The sequence below is a fragment of the Coregonus clupeaformis genome, chromosome 28 (genome assembly GCF_020615455.1).
Source record: "Coregonus clupeaformis isolate EN_2021a chromosome 28, ASM2061545v1, whole genome shotgun sequence".
Lineage (NCBI taxonomy): Eukaryota > Metazoa > Chordata > Actinopteri > Salmoniformes > Salmonidae > Coregonus > Coregonus clupeaformis.
The window spans coordinates 32668457-32683391 of record NC_059219.1 but is presented as its reverse complement, the minus strand read 5'-3'; the positions used below and the strand labels follow the sequence as shown (position 1 = coordinate 32683391).

Genomic DNA, 14935 nt, shown 5'->3' with positions numbered 1-14935 from the left:
CTGAGAGACAGAGGGAGAGATGAAAATGTCATTTTAGTTAAATTTTCTTCTGCTGTTTCCTTATTATCCCTGTGTGACCCAACGTTGTAAAGATGCAATGTTCCCTAAATTGCATCCTGTACAGGTCTCAAACTAAAAAATAATCTCAAACACTACATAGTTCATCTCCTTAGACCCAGAGCTATCTCTTAGTAGTATTTGGTGTGTGTTAGTATGATTATTGTGGCATCAGTAACCTCTAAAACATTAGAAACCTGTCCACTCATCTGCAACCACACTGGTCCCCTACACAAGCAAGCACATGTTGTTGGCCATCCATGCAAGTAAATTACTTGAAATATATATTTTTTCTGTCTTCTCTAAGATGTAGTGATTATGTAGAAAACAAGAAATTGAGAAACAAACATTCTGAGCCAGAGCTACTGTAGTTTTGTAAGTGTTACAAAATGCAACATTTGGCTTAAAGGGTTGCTAAACTGAGACATAGGGCCACATTCATTTACTGACATACAAGTTAGAGAGATTGTTTCCCTTCCAAATTCTGCAAATATGGACAATCAAATACTTCAGGAGTAACTTTGATGTCCCCTCTACACATCAAAAGAACAGAAATGTATATCTTACAAAAAAAAGACTTTATATGCTTTTGATAGCGAAATACTTAAAATTGGATAGGTTGAGTTGTATCAATTAGGCTATTTCAGATAAAATAGGACATCATTTCAGATATATACCATTAGACAATACACTGAGTGCACAAAACATTAGGAACACCTGCTCTTTCCATGACATAGACTAACTAGGTGAATCCAGGTGAAAACTATGATCCCTTATTGATGTCACTTGTTAAATCCACTTCAATCAGTGTAGATGAAGGGGAGGAGACAGGTTAAAGAATGATTTTTAAGCCTTGAGACAATTGAGACAAGGATTGTGTATGTATGCCATTCAGAGGGTGAATGTGCAAGACAAAATATTTAAGTGCCTTTGAACGGGGTATGGTAGTAGGTGCCAGGCGCACTGGTTTGAGTGTGTCAAGTACTGCAACGCTGCTGGGTTTTTCACACTCAACAGTTTCCCATGTGTATCTAAAATGGTCCACAACCCAAAGGACATCCAGCAAACTTGACACAACATTGGGAAGCATTGGAGTTAACATGGGCCAGCATCCCTGTGGAACGCTTTTGAGACCTTGTAGAGTCCATGCCCTGACGAATTTAGTCTGTTCTGAGGGCAATAGGGGGTGCAACTCAATATTAGGAAGGTGTTCCTAATGTTTTGTACACTCAGTGTATGTTCCATCACATGTAAATGCTTTTGATACATTTTGATGTGATTTTAATAGAATTTCACAGTTTTCTTACCACCATTATTTTCCTACCATTGAAGCCCAATGTTGCATTTTTTGCAACGTTTCCAGAAAATCGGATTAAATAAGAAAATAAAAAAGGAATATTATCAAAATCAGAGGCAAGTATTTCCGAAGGGCAATCAATTGTTTTTCCTCATTTGGATCTATTCTTGGGTCTCAAAGGGTGTCACTGTTATCACATTAACATTTGTTTTTGTAATCCCACCCACATTATTATATTTTTGAAATGACTAAAAGGACTGATAAGGAAATGTCTAACTTATCCAAATCTTTTGCTAAATGTTGTGGCAAATTATCACAGAGAACTTGAAACATCACCATCTCCACTCCATTCACAAAACAGTAAATGCCATACGTGTACCCAAATAAGGGAAAATGAAAAGGTTATAGATGTTTGTTGTGCTGCCATCATTAGACATTTCACACAGCAAGTTATTATATTGCAAATTTGAAATTGTCATCGTGTGATTCATATATGTAGAGAAAACCTACCTCCTCCGGTGTATTCCTTTATGGTATATTGTCTACGCCCAGTCAGTTTAAAGTTCATTCAGAGAGGATTTCCTGTAAGCCTATTTATTTATTAACTCAAGCACCGCCTACTGTACACACCCTCACTCCACGTTTCCAGTTTAGTGTTGTCAGTTGCCTCAAAGTATCACAGACAGGGCTCACAGACAGGGAGATTTCACTTAAGGGCCAATGGAAGGTTCTACAATGTGCAAACTCCTCCCAACCGGGGCACCGGGCCATGCAAAATTAACTTGCCCATAGTGTTGTTGCGGAAAAACACTGTGCTAATGTTATTGTGTGCTCTGTGAGCCCTGTTGCTGTTACTCAGAGCCCCCATCCCAAAGCAAACACTCTTAAAATTCCAATACTGGACTTTACAGGAAATTACAAACAGCCAGGAATACACACTGCACAGTCCAATGAACAAAAAATAAAAGTATGGACACTCTTGTTACCAACTCCATATGTGTTTATCTCTCAAATGTCTTTAGATGTATCTTATTCAAAAACAATTGCAGTGTTTCAAATGGAATTATTTATGTTTCCTAACTACTAGCGCCACCCTCTGGTCCAGGTAAGAACAACCATTGGATATGAGAACTACAGGACTAAAACTAATAAAAGCAGGAAACACCTGTTGTACCTGATGTATGTAACAAGGCTATGTATGGCCATAGCTCTAGGTTCACTCTACCACAGTACATGTGTTTATTTAGACTGTATTTTGTGGGTTGGTTGTAGCTATCAGGACAGTCAAATCAAGCCCTCTTATGACAACACTCCAAATAAGGATAATAAAATGTGGCACATTGGCTGCGTACTGAGCACTGTTCTGTATGTACTATAAATATGAAACAAACGTACAACAATATCTACATTCTGAAAATAAATGTGAAAAAGCTCATCTCAATCAAATCCAGAAGAACTTAAAGATACAGCTGAATATAAAGTAATGATAGGTTTATTAAAATGTAACATGGTAGAGCAAGTTATCAATAAGCAATACCAAACCTGCTGTACATTAAGATTTACATACGTATTTATAAAAGCACATCGAAGTGCATAACAAACTCATTTTAAAGCATATTTTTTCCACTTTCAACATATCACATAATATAAATTAACATAACATTGTGTGAAATCTAGACTCAAAATCATTATTATTTTGGACAACCTTGCCTCTTGTATTAAGATTTATTACATTTTATTTTATTTATGGATTCAAGAGATTGTGTGTAGATACGGTTTTTAACCACTGTTCTAAGATCAATACCATTTGTGGGTGTTAGTAAGATGATAATATAATATAATATGCCATTTAGCAGACGCTTTTATCCAAAGCGACTTACAGTCATGCGTGCATACATTTTTGTGTGTGGGTGGTCCCGGGGATCGAACCCACTACCTTGGCGTTACAAGCGCCGTGCTCTACCAGCTGAGCTACAGAGGACCACATGATCAATGATTATGTTTCTGAATGTATGAGTTTATTTGATTATATCTCTGCAATGATGCATACACTACATGGTGTGTGTGAAATAATCTAAATACATGCAAAAGTCAAGTGTGTGTGTGCGTGTGCGTGCGTGCGTGCACAGATCTGACCAGGGTGCTCCTGGTCTCTCCAACCCAGACAGGTCACTGTTTTGACTGATTACCTGAGTCTTCATACACCATCAGTTTATTCTACTGATTGACATCCAGGAGCACTCTGAAGTATACAACTACCTCCCTTGACATTAACCCAACTGACTAGGAACAAAGAGGAGGGTTCATCATTGAACAGTGCCCTGAGGGACACCATCTACATCTTTCTCCACTGTCAGTTGAGTTTTGGGGTCAGGGAAGCACTATGACGATCAGGTGACACAGATCTCTCGTGCCCACACAGGAGGCGTGCTGTCATATGGGACACCATTGTGGTTTCCATTTGTCCTCCCCTCGTCCTTCCTTCCCTCTTTGTCTTTCTCCATCCCTTTCTGGTCCCTCTCTCCAAATGCTTTAGGCCCACCAGGAAGTTCTGACTCAGGTTGGGCAGAGTAGGGGTTCTCTAGAACTTTTAAAACTCTGCGGACCTGAGAGATTGAACAATAGTTTATTTAACATAATGAGCAATGATATATATATATATACAGGGTTGGGTACTAACGTATTACATGTAACAGGGATTACGTAATCAGATTACAAAAATGAAGTAACTAATCAACCCAGTTTACTAAAAAAAAAAAAATTACAGTTAGTCTTAAAAACAGCTGATTACATTTTTGATTACTTCAACTAATAAGATGTGGGCTGCAAGTGTTTTACTCAAGCACACTGAAATAGCAGGTTTTTACATTTTAAGCAGACGCTCTTATCCAGAGCGATTTACAGGCACATAATAGGGTCAAGTGTCTTGCTCAAGGGCACATCAGATTTTTCACCCAGTCGGCTTGTGGATTCGAAACAGCGACATTTCGGTTACTGGCCCAACTCTCTTAACTGCTAGGCTACCTGCTGTTACACAGCCCGGAAGTCACCTTTCAGTGGGAATGGAAGCTTTTCCCTTCCGTTCTAATCTATTTTAAATCTCCAAAACTGCCAAGTTCTCTCCTTGGTTGCTTTCCACAGAAACCTTTTTTTAAACTAGAAACGTCAGACCCCCACTTAATGAAAACTGAATCATCTCAAATTTCATCAGGATCTTTGGGTCAAAATGATATTTTTGATTAGTCAACACAGCTCCATCCTGTTCATTTCCCAAGTACTGACACACATGACAAATCAGCTGCTTACTCAGCTAAACTTCTAGTTTCAGTGGAAATGAGTACACTAAAAAAAAGTATTTTCAGACAGATCTACGTGTTTTGCAAACTTAGAATAGTCTACAGTCAAAGTATTTGCACAATTGATCATCCAACTCATGAAATAATCTGATGACTATTGGATCCGTTACATCTGTCTATTGACATCTTTATCATACGAGACTGTTATGGGTCAGACATGGGTAGGTCAGACATTCATGGTTGGGTCAGACATTCATGGTTGGGTCAGACATTCAAATGAACATTTCCTCTTTTACTGGCCACAATCTGCTTGGTGGCTGGGTGTAGTAGGCCTATTGCACAATCAAAGATGAGTGTTGGGAATGCTTTCCCTGGAACTTGACAGTGAAGCTGACCTTTTAGCAGTGATGCAGCAGGCAGCTGAGTCAGCACTTGCCTAAAGATATCTGCAGCATAAACTGAGGAGGCAGATGCTGGCTAACCAAAGAAGTAATCCAAAAGTAATCATATTACGTTACTCATTTCGAGTAATTGTCACGCCCAGACATTGAGATCTCTAGTTGGGTTGGTCAGGGTGTGAAATCTAATTTATATAGTTCTATGTTGGCCGGGTGTGGTTCCCAATCAGAGGCAGCTGTCGGTCGTTGTCTCTGATTGGGGATCATACTTAGGCAGCCATGTTGCCTACCTTAGTTGTGGGATCTTGTTTCTGTTTGGCTTGTTTGATGTTTAGCCTCTTGAACTTCACGTTCTGTTGGATTTTGCTATTTTGTCGGTGTTTATTAAAATAAACGACTATGTGCACATACCACGCTGCACCTTGGTCCGATCCTTTACACAACGAACGTGACAGAAGATCCCACCACCCACGGACCAAGCAGCGTGAACAGGAGGAGCAGACATCATGGACATGGGAGGAGATATTAGACGAAAAAGGATCATGGACGTGGGAAGAGATCCAGGCAGGTATGGATCGCCTTCCTTGGGAGCAGACGGAGGCAGCGAGGGAGATAAAACGGCGACTCAAAAGGTCCCGATCACGAAGGAAGCCCGAGAGGCAGCCCCAATAAAAAAAAATTGGGGGGGCACATGGGGTGGTTGGCGACGCAGCAGGAGGCCCTGAAAGGGCTGACTGTGAAGGAGGAGAGAGCCACTCGGAAGATGGAGGCCCTCCAAGCAGCTAAAGACCTGCAGCTCAGCACTCTGAGAGAGGAGGCCACCACCTTACAGGAGCTGTTAGTTAAGAGGGAGCAGGAGCTCTCCCTTCAGAAGGAGGCGCTGCAGGAGGCCCACAGGGAGAAGGAGTCAATGGATGCATGGAGAGAGGAGCTGGCCAGGCAACAGGAGGAGCTGAGAGAGGAGTTAACCCTGCAGCAGCAGAGAGCTCGGTCCTTAGAGCAGAGGCTGGCGGAGCCAGGTTTAGCAGAGCCAACTCCCCACACTCGCTTTGAGGAGCATGTGACCGTGCAGGCACCAGGCTATGCGCCGGCTTTACGCACTGTGCCGCCAGTGCGCCTTCACAGACCGGTACGGCCCGTGCCTGCTCCTCGCATCAAACCAGTAGTGCGTGTCTCCAGCCCGGTGCGCCCCATGCCTGCTCCTCGCACCAAACCAGTGGTGCGTGTCTCCAATCCGTTACGGCCCGTGCCTGCTCCTCGCACCAGACCAGTGGTGCGTGTATCCAGTCCGGTACGGCCCGTTCCTGCTCCTTGCACCAAACCAGTGATGCGTGTCTCCAGCCCGGTGCGCCCCGTACCTGCTCCTCGCACCAAACCAGTGGTGCGTGTCTCCAGTCCGGTACGGCCCGTGCCTGCTCCTCGCACCAGATCTGTGGTGCGTGTCCTCAGCCCGGTACGGCCCGTGCCGGCTCCTCGCACCAAACCAGTGGTGCGTGTCCCCAGCCTGGTACGGCCCGTGCCTGCTCCTCGCACCAGACCAGTGGTGCGTCTCTAGTCCGGTACGGCCCGTGCCTGCTCCTCGCACCAGACCAGTGATGCGTGTCTCCAGCCCGCTACGGCCCGTTCCTGCTCATCGCACCAAACCAGTGGTGCGTGTCTCCAGTCCGGTGCCAGAGTAGTCCGCTCCACCGGTGCCTAGTCCAGCTCCGGTTATCTGCTCCCTACCAGAGCCGGGGCAGTCCGCTTCACCGGTGCCTAGTCCGGTTTCGGTCGTCTACTCTTCCCCCATGCCGGAGCCATCCGCTCCACCGGGGTCCGAGCCGGAGCCAGACGTCAACCCCTCTCCAGGGTCGGGGTCTCCCACACCAGGGTCCAGACAGGACTTGGTGCATCGCAGGAGGACTGCTGGGCCGTGACCAGAAGTCAGCCCTCTCCAGGGTTGAGGGCTCCCACACCAGGGTCCAGACAGGGCTTGGTGCATTGTGGGAGGACTGAGAGGGGGAGCATCGCACCGGGGTCCAGACTGGACCGGGCGTGCAAAGGGGAGGCAGGATGGGAGAAGAGTTTACTGCCTACTTCACAGCCGGAGCCGGAGCCTCCACCGAGGCTAGATGCCCACCCGGACCCTCCCCTAATGAGTCAGGTTTTTGCGGCCGGAGTCCTCACCTTTGGGGGGGTGGTACTGTCACGCCCTGACATTGAGATCTCTAGTTGGATTGGTCAGGGTGTGAAATCTAATTTATATAGTTCTATGTTGGCCGGGTGTGGTTCCCAATCAGAGGCAGCTGTCGGTCGTTGTCTCTGATTGGGGATCATACTTAGGCAGCCATGTTGCCTACCTTAGTTGTGGGATCTTGTTTCTGTTTGGCTTGTTTGATGTTTAGCCTCTTGAACTTCACGTTCTGTTGGATTTTGCTATTTTGTCTGTGTTTATTAAAATAAATGACTATGTACGCATACCACGCTGCACCTTGGTCCGATCCTTTACACAACGAACGTGACAGTAATCCAATGGATTACGTTACTAAGGATTTATTGTTAAGTAATCCGCCCAACCATGGATATACAGTACAGTGAGCTCCAAAAGTATTGGTACAGTGACACTTTTGTTGTTGTTTTGGCTCTGTACTCCAGCACTTTGGATTTGAAACGATACATTTGCTATGAGATTAAAGTGCAGACTGTCAGCTTTAATTTGAGGGTATTTTGATCCATATTGGGTGAACCGTTTAGAAATTGCAGCACTTTTTGTACATAGTCCCCCCAAAGTATTGGAACAAATTCACTTATATGTGTATTAAAGTAGTCAAAAGTTTAGTATTTGGTCCCATATTCCTAGCACGGAATATTCCTAGCAAGTGGTCTAAGGCACTGCATCGCAGTGCTAACTGTGCCACTAGAGATCCTGGTTCGAATCCAGGCTCTGTCGCAGCCGGCCGCGACCGGGAGACTCATGGGCGGCGCACAATTGGCCCAGCGTCGTCCAGGGTAGGGGAGGGAATGGCCGGCAGGGATGTAGCTCAGTTGATAGAGCATGGCGTTTGCAACGCCAGGGTTGTGGGTTCGATTCCCACGGGGGGCCAGTATAAAAATATATGTATTCACTAACTGTAAGTCGCTCTGGATAAGAGCGTCTGCTAAATGACTAAAATGTAAATGTAAAAATGTGTCACTGTCCCAATACTTTTGGAGCTCACTGTATATCACTACAAACAGAAAGTGCAAAAAAAAATGTATTTCACCATGCATTGATAGCTACAGTGTTTAAAGTAGATACAACATGTCAATTCTATACCTCTGAGAAGTCTCCATTTTCGGCAGCCTGTATTGCATTCTGGGCAATGTAGTTGCGGAGCACCACACGTGGGTTGGTGCTGTCCATCACACGGATCCTCTCTTCCTCTATGGTACACACCTCCCTCGCTCCATTACACTCCTTCACCAACCGCTTCCTGGGTCATCGAACACACAGGGGGGATGATGTAAACCATGATTACAGTGTGAAACAGAGGAGGCTGGTGAGGGGAGGACGGCTCATAATAATGAATGGAATGAGTGAATGGAATGGAATGGTATCAAACACATAGAAACCAGGTGTTTGATGTGTTTGAGACCATTCCATTGATTCTGTTCCAGCCATTACTATGAGCCCGTCCTCCCAATTTAAAGTGCCACCAGCCACCACTGGTGTGAAACTATACCAAGAAAGTATGGATCAATTCATATATGCTTTAGTATGCAGGAAGCATGCTATTTCTTTCATCAATAACCAAGTAAGTGGTTTTGATTGAGTAGGATCCTCGATCCGGCATCTCCTAACTAACTAACCTGTACTGGCTGACCCAGCGTAGCCAATCCTCTCCCTGCTTTGCCCTCAGCTCATCCTGATTGGTGCTCAGCAGCTCCTTCAGCCTGCCCATCTTCTCCAGCTGATGGGCCACTTCTGGTCGGTCTGTCACCAGGCAAAACATGGCTGGGTTGGTCTGGCCCATAGAGAGGACCATAGCCAGCTCACTGTGTGCAGAGACCGAGTCAAGAGAGAGGTAAAATATTGAGGGGCTGGATTAAAAACATTAGCTAGGAGGATGGGCAATATAGTGCTAGTTCGCTAATTACTTGCCGATAACTATACGAATATGAATACATACACTGAGGTGCTACATCTGACATACTTACATTAGCATGTATAGCTAATATTGCTAGCTACCTACTTAACCAGACAGATAATACAAATGTCTAGCAACCTAAAACAAGTCCTTCTGCACTAAAACAGCCTTAACTTACAGATTATCCTTGTATGATTTTTCTCCAAATCGCTGATTGCACATCAAGGGAACACAATGAAGGATGATATTAGGAACACAACAGTTTTGATATCTTGCAAAAACTTGTGATTAGGAACATTTCTGAGAACATTTGTTAGGTTAACCTATAGCCCAGTCATTTGGGGTTTGTGTGTGAATGAAAATGAGGGGATCCCAGTGGATTGGTTGATGGAAGAATTGTTGAAGTCAATTCCTTCCAACTTCAATGCATGTTGTAGAGCATTACATGTATGCATCTTGTATTTCCAATCCTGTGAACTGAGATGAATCGAAACAGAGTTGACATCAAATCTATTCTGATGACCGTCTGTAATTGGTCATTGGGAAATATTTAAGTTTAATGTGATGGAGGACTAGCCCCAAGGTAGGCCACACCACTGTACCCCCCCTCACCGGGGCTCCATGGTGGGCTTGTTGGCCACCTTAAGGTCCTCCAGGGAGACACACTGCTCCAGGATGTGGTCCACCACCGGGCCCCCCGTCGCCCCCTTCCCCTCCCCCGCCACAGGGCAGGACACGCCACTCAGCAGGCGGAAGGTGTTGGTGAAGTCTGCTCCTGTGAGAGAGAGAGAGAGAGAGAGAGAGAGAGAGAGAGAGAGAGAGAGAGAGAGAGAGAGAAAAGAGTGTGAGTGGGGACTTTATATGTTCGGTTGCTGGATGAAATAACTTACTGTTGTGCAGAGTTAGTCCCCTCTGTATGTACAGGTACAGTATGCCTGTTTTCTGCACAGTTTGTCCCATCCCTCTCCCCATACCTGTGTTGTGCATGAGCCGCAGCAGCTCAGAGACAAGCTCCTGGTCCTCCGGTTCCTTCCACCTCAGTAGGCCCAGCTTCCTCCTCATGTTGGCCAGGTAGAGGGTCTCGTAGAGAGGCATGAACTCATCAAGGATGGCCCCTGCCTGGGTGGCATGGAGCTCAGAGCCCAGGGTCTCAGCCAGACGAGCGAGGTTCCAACGGCACACGGACGGCTGGGCTTGGTATGAGTAGCGCCCCCTCCGGTCCGACGCGTTGCACACAAACTCTGGGTCGAATCTGGAAGATGGGAAGAGATATGGAGTGTTTTACCAATAAGCCCTTATGATTAATCAATGATGTACCATACATGACTGCACAAATTGCATTTTGTTAGCAAAAATGCATAATAAGGAATTTTAGCTGTGTTCTTTCTGGCCCCTGCCAGTACCTAATAATACTGTATATTCAGCTTGCCTAAAAATTATTTTGTGAATTACATACTCATGATACAAGTATCCATTTCCTGAATTAATAGGTTTTGATATCATTAGGACATCTTGAAGTTCCTGTTGAAAGGGGAAGTGAGGCAGAAGTACCTGTCCATGAAGCCAAAGGGGCCGTAGTCCACAGTAAGTCCCAATATGCTCATGTTGTCTGTGTTGAGGACACCATGACAGAAGCCAACACATTGCCACTGGGCCACCAGATGAGCCGTCCGCACTGTCACCTGAAAACACAAGGGGGCGCCACAGAGCCAGTTTACAAATTAATGTAATTTTGTCAGTGTGCACTTTAGGGTGAAATGTATTCACCCTGTATAGTTTATGTACAGTGCTAGAGAATAATTTAAGAATATGAGCAACTTCCATCTGGTACCGTTGTTCATATTGATAATAAGTAACATTCTCTCATATTTATTATATGAGTAGCAATACAAAGGGTAGTATAGTCATCGTATAGTGATACAGGAACCTCACGTTGAAACTGAAGTTTCAGTGTAGTCCACACCTCTTTGAAAAATGCTGTGTTCCTCTCTTTGCGGTTGCTGTAGTTTCGTTGGATGTCAGGGTAAAAGGTGTCGATGACGTAGTCCACTAGCTGAGCCCGAATGTCGTGGCGCCCTGGACTGGGACCCTGTCGGCCTGAAAACTCATCCCGAGACTGAAAGATCTCAAAGGATCCGAATCTGCACAAGCAAGTCATCATTCAGTAACAAAAGCAGAGTTCATGGCTAGCCAGCTAGTCAGCTAGTCAGCTAGCCAGCTAGTCAGCTAGTCAGCTAGTCAGCTAGCCAGCTAGTCAGCTACATCCCGATACTCTTAAATGATTTATTTTCCTTGTTTTCTCTCACCTATGACCCTGATACACCACCTACAGTAAGAAGGCTATCACAGTAATATAATATAGCCAAATCATCTTCAATGGCTTCCTCTCTCTACCACTGAGCACTTGACAAGGGAGAGAAATATTGTATAAATCCATCCGTTCCATTCACCTTCCTACTGTGGTCATCATGAAGGAAAGGAGACAAGGAAAGTAGGCCATTGGTACATATTGTAACAAGGCCCCTGTATCTCGCTACATTGAGAGGAAGAGGGGAACCACCAATAACCATTCACCTGATGAAGGAGGGGGCGATGCGCAGGACCACCGAACACCTCTCCGGGCGGCGCTGGCCATTGTTGAGGGGGTCTCTGTTGACATAGAGGTCTGATGTCACCAGAGAGGCGGCACGGGTGGTGGGGATGCCCAGGGCGGCCATGGCCTCGCTGCACAGGAACTCCCGGATGCTGGAACGAAGGACCTTCCGTCCGTCTGACTCTCTGAGGGGGATGAGAGAAGAGGAGGAGAGAGGAGGAGAGAGGAGGAGACGGGAGGACCGAGGAGGAGAGAGGAGACGGGAGGAGAGAGGAGGAGACGGAAGGAGAGAGGAGGAGACGGGAGGAGACGGGAGGAGAGAGGAGGAGACGGGATGAGAGAGGAGACGGGAGGAGAGAGGAGGAGATGGGAGGAGAGAGAAGACGGGAGGAGAGAGGAGGAGACGGGAGGAGAGAGGAGGAGACAGGAGGAGAGAGGAGATGGGAGGAGAGAGGTGGAGACGGGAGGAGAGAGGAGGAGACGGGAGGAGGAGGAGACGGGAGGAGAGAGGAGGAGACGGGAGGAGAGAGGAGGAGACGGGAGGAGAGAGGAGGAGACGGGAGGAGAGAGGAGGAGACAGGAGGAGAGAGGAGACGGGAGAGAGAGGAGGAGATGGGAGGAGAGAGAAGACGGGAGGAGAGAGGAGGAGACGGGAGGAGAGAGGAGGAGACAGGAGGAGAGAGGAGATGGGAGGAGAGAGGTGGAGACGGGAGGAGAGAGGAGGAGACGGGAGGAGAGAGGAGGAGACGGGAGGAGAGAGGAGGAGACGGGAGGAGAGAGGAGGAGACGGGAGGAGAGAGGAGGAGACAGGAGGAGAGAGGAGGAGACGGGAGGGGAGAGGAGGACAGAGGAGGAGTACAACCATAACATGGATTAGGAATAATAATAAAGAAAGGATTAGAAATGGTCCTCTTGCCAGGTAATAGTACTACCAGCTGTACTGGACAACATCTGTTTGATATGACTTCTTTTTACAGTGTAGTTAGACCTACATGTAACGATGTAAAGACATGATGATTCTACGTGACTACATGCACATGATAGCTGTGCAACGAAGGTAAAGTGTGACCAAAAGGTGTATTGGTCCCGGAATCAATGATGAGTGATAGCTATCTGAAATTCATAACATTATTGGTCTTTGGGTACAAATCCAAAGAATAGAAGTAGACCTACTCAAGCAGTAGTACCAGACACTAGGTGGGCCTGGCACAATTCAGATGCCTGTGCATTGTTTAGCACTGCAGAAGGAGTTGAAGTGTGCCAAGAAGTTGATCTCTTAAGCAGCTCTGCAGCTGTTGTGCAATTGCCTCACATGCACATGACTCTAATCTAGGCATGGAAGACTTGGCTGGGATGCCAGATCCATTGAGTCAGCAAATTACTATTGTGTACCTTTGCATGGAGGAACATTCTGGAACATACCCCTACATTCATGCATGTTTACAGACTTCCAAAACGATGTCCTACTTAGCCTACTGCTAAAATAAGATCATATAGGCCTAGTGAATGACAAACAATGAGGGAAGAGTGCATACAACCAATATGAATCTCGTAAAATTAAGCATAGGGCCTGGGCTGTAAATGATACTACTGTCAAAGTTTGTGAAGTTGCCATTTCAGGCCTATTGTAGGCTAATTGTCGGTTGTGATAGGTTTATACAAAAAACGCGGACCTTCCTTGAAAACCTATTAGGCCTAGGCAGTAATACCATTCAAAACGTATTGCAAAAATAAAAGCTGTTACCTGGAGTAAGGTGTGACACCTGCACCCTTCACCTGTATTTCCCATCGGCCACATGGGTTGTCACGCTGCACGGAACCGATTTGGTCCGCAGGTGCTTCCACCTCGCCAAGGTAACACACTGCCCCATCCCCCAGCTGTCCAGAAAATAGTCCAAACTGATGACCACAGTAACAATGCGCAGCTGGATCCGAGCCCGGTAAAGCTTTCGAACCGCTCAAATATTCAGGACCAAGTGGGTCGTCAAATATTTCCTCCGCGTCTAGCCCAAGCAGAGTGAGTGCTGGTCCGGATACTGCAACGAAAGTGGGGTTGACAAGAGGTTGTGGCTGGACGCGGGAGAAGCATGCTCCGCTGACCGTTCGTGACCCTGGTTCTTTGGAGGAGTCAATTGGAAGTTTTTTCAGCGCAACATTGTTGAAAGGTAGGCGCTCGAGAGATGAGGATTTAGAGCCCTCCGAGTCCATGCCGACAGTGACCACTATAATGGTCAACAGAGTTCGGGTCGGCCAGTTAGTCGTGCCCGGCACAAAACAAGTGCTCTATAATCCACTCATAGATTTAGCTTATGGCAACTCTCTCTCACACTGACTGGATCATGGTTCAAAACAGTGAGTGGAGCTTGTTAGTGCACTGTTCAAAACCAGCCTGCATAGAAAGTCGTTAAAGTCTCAATTTGACTCTCTTGAAGGTTGTCATTATGGTAATCTGACATCCCTCTAGTCTATTTTGCCTTGGTTAAACCAGATTTCGATTATTAATTGCCCGATGGAGTAGGCTACAATGCTCAAATAAAGTATTATTCTACAGTGAGCTTTCAAAGTGTGTGTGCATGTGCACGTGTGTAAGTAAGGTATGCCTGGCTACGTGTGTGTAGCTAACTGTGTGTGTAGCTTTGTTGATGTCTGTGTAGCTATGTGTGTGTGAATGTGTGTGTGTGTAGCTATGTGTGTGTGGTTTGTAATGTAACCTTTTTAATTGCCAATAATATAGACGAGGGCACATTATTGCTTCCTTGTGCAGGAGAGTGTATTGCTCTTGTCTCATATGAGATGTCATACAGGTACCCATAATTCAACACTGTGACTGTGTCTGACCAGAGAGGCCCAGGCGGAATCGACCATTCCCGATGCTGAGGATTTAACACTCAGGTCCACTTCCAGGACGGGTCCTGGTCATAAAATAAAGGCCAGCTAGCATCCAAGGCTTTTAAAATGCAGATGGAAGCGCTGTGCCAGCCAATCTGTGAAGCAGGAGATACATTTGGCAGTTTATATCTTTAAAGAGGATGCACTGGGGAAGGACTACCTGGATTAGTTTTGGGGCAAAATGGTGGGATATGACTATGGAATTTTAATCATAAAGGTAGGCTTAGTTGGAAAAATACAGTATAGGCATTTGCCACAATTTGCCACTATCATGCATATTCCCTGCATGCATATTAGCT

At 45.9% G+C, this 14935-nt stretch overlaps 1 pseudogene; it reads right to left on the bottom strand.

Moving 5' to 3' along the window:
- Positions 1 to 3285: 3285 nt before the first annotated feature.
- LOC121542457 lies at positions 3286 to 13997 on the bottom strand (annotated as a pseudogene).
- Positions 13998 to 14935: the final 938 nt, after the last annotated feature.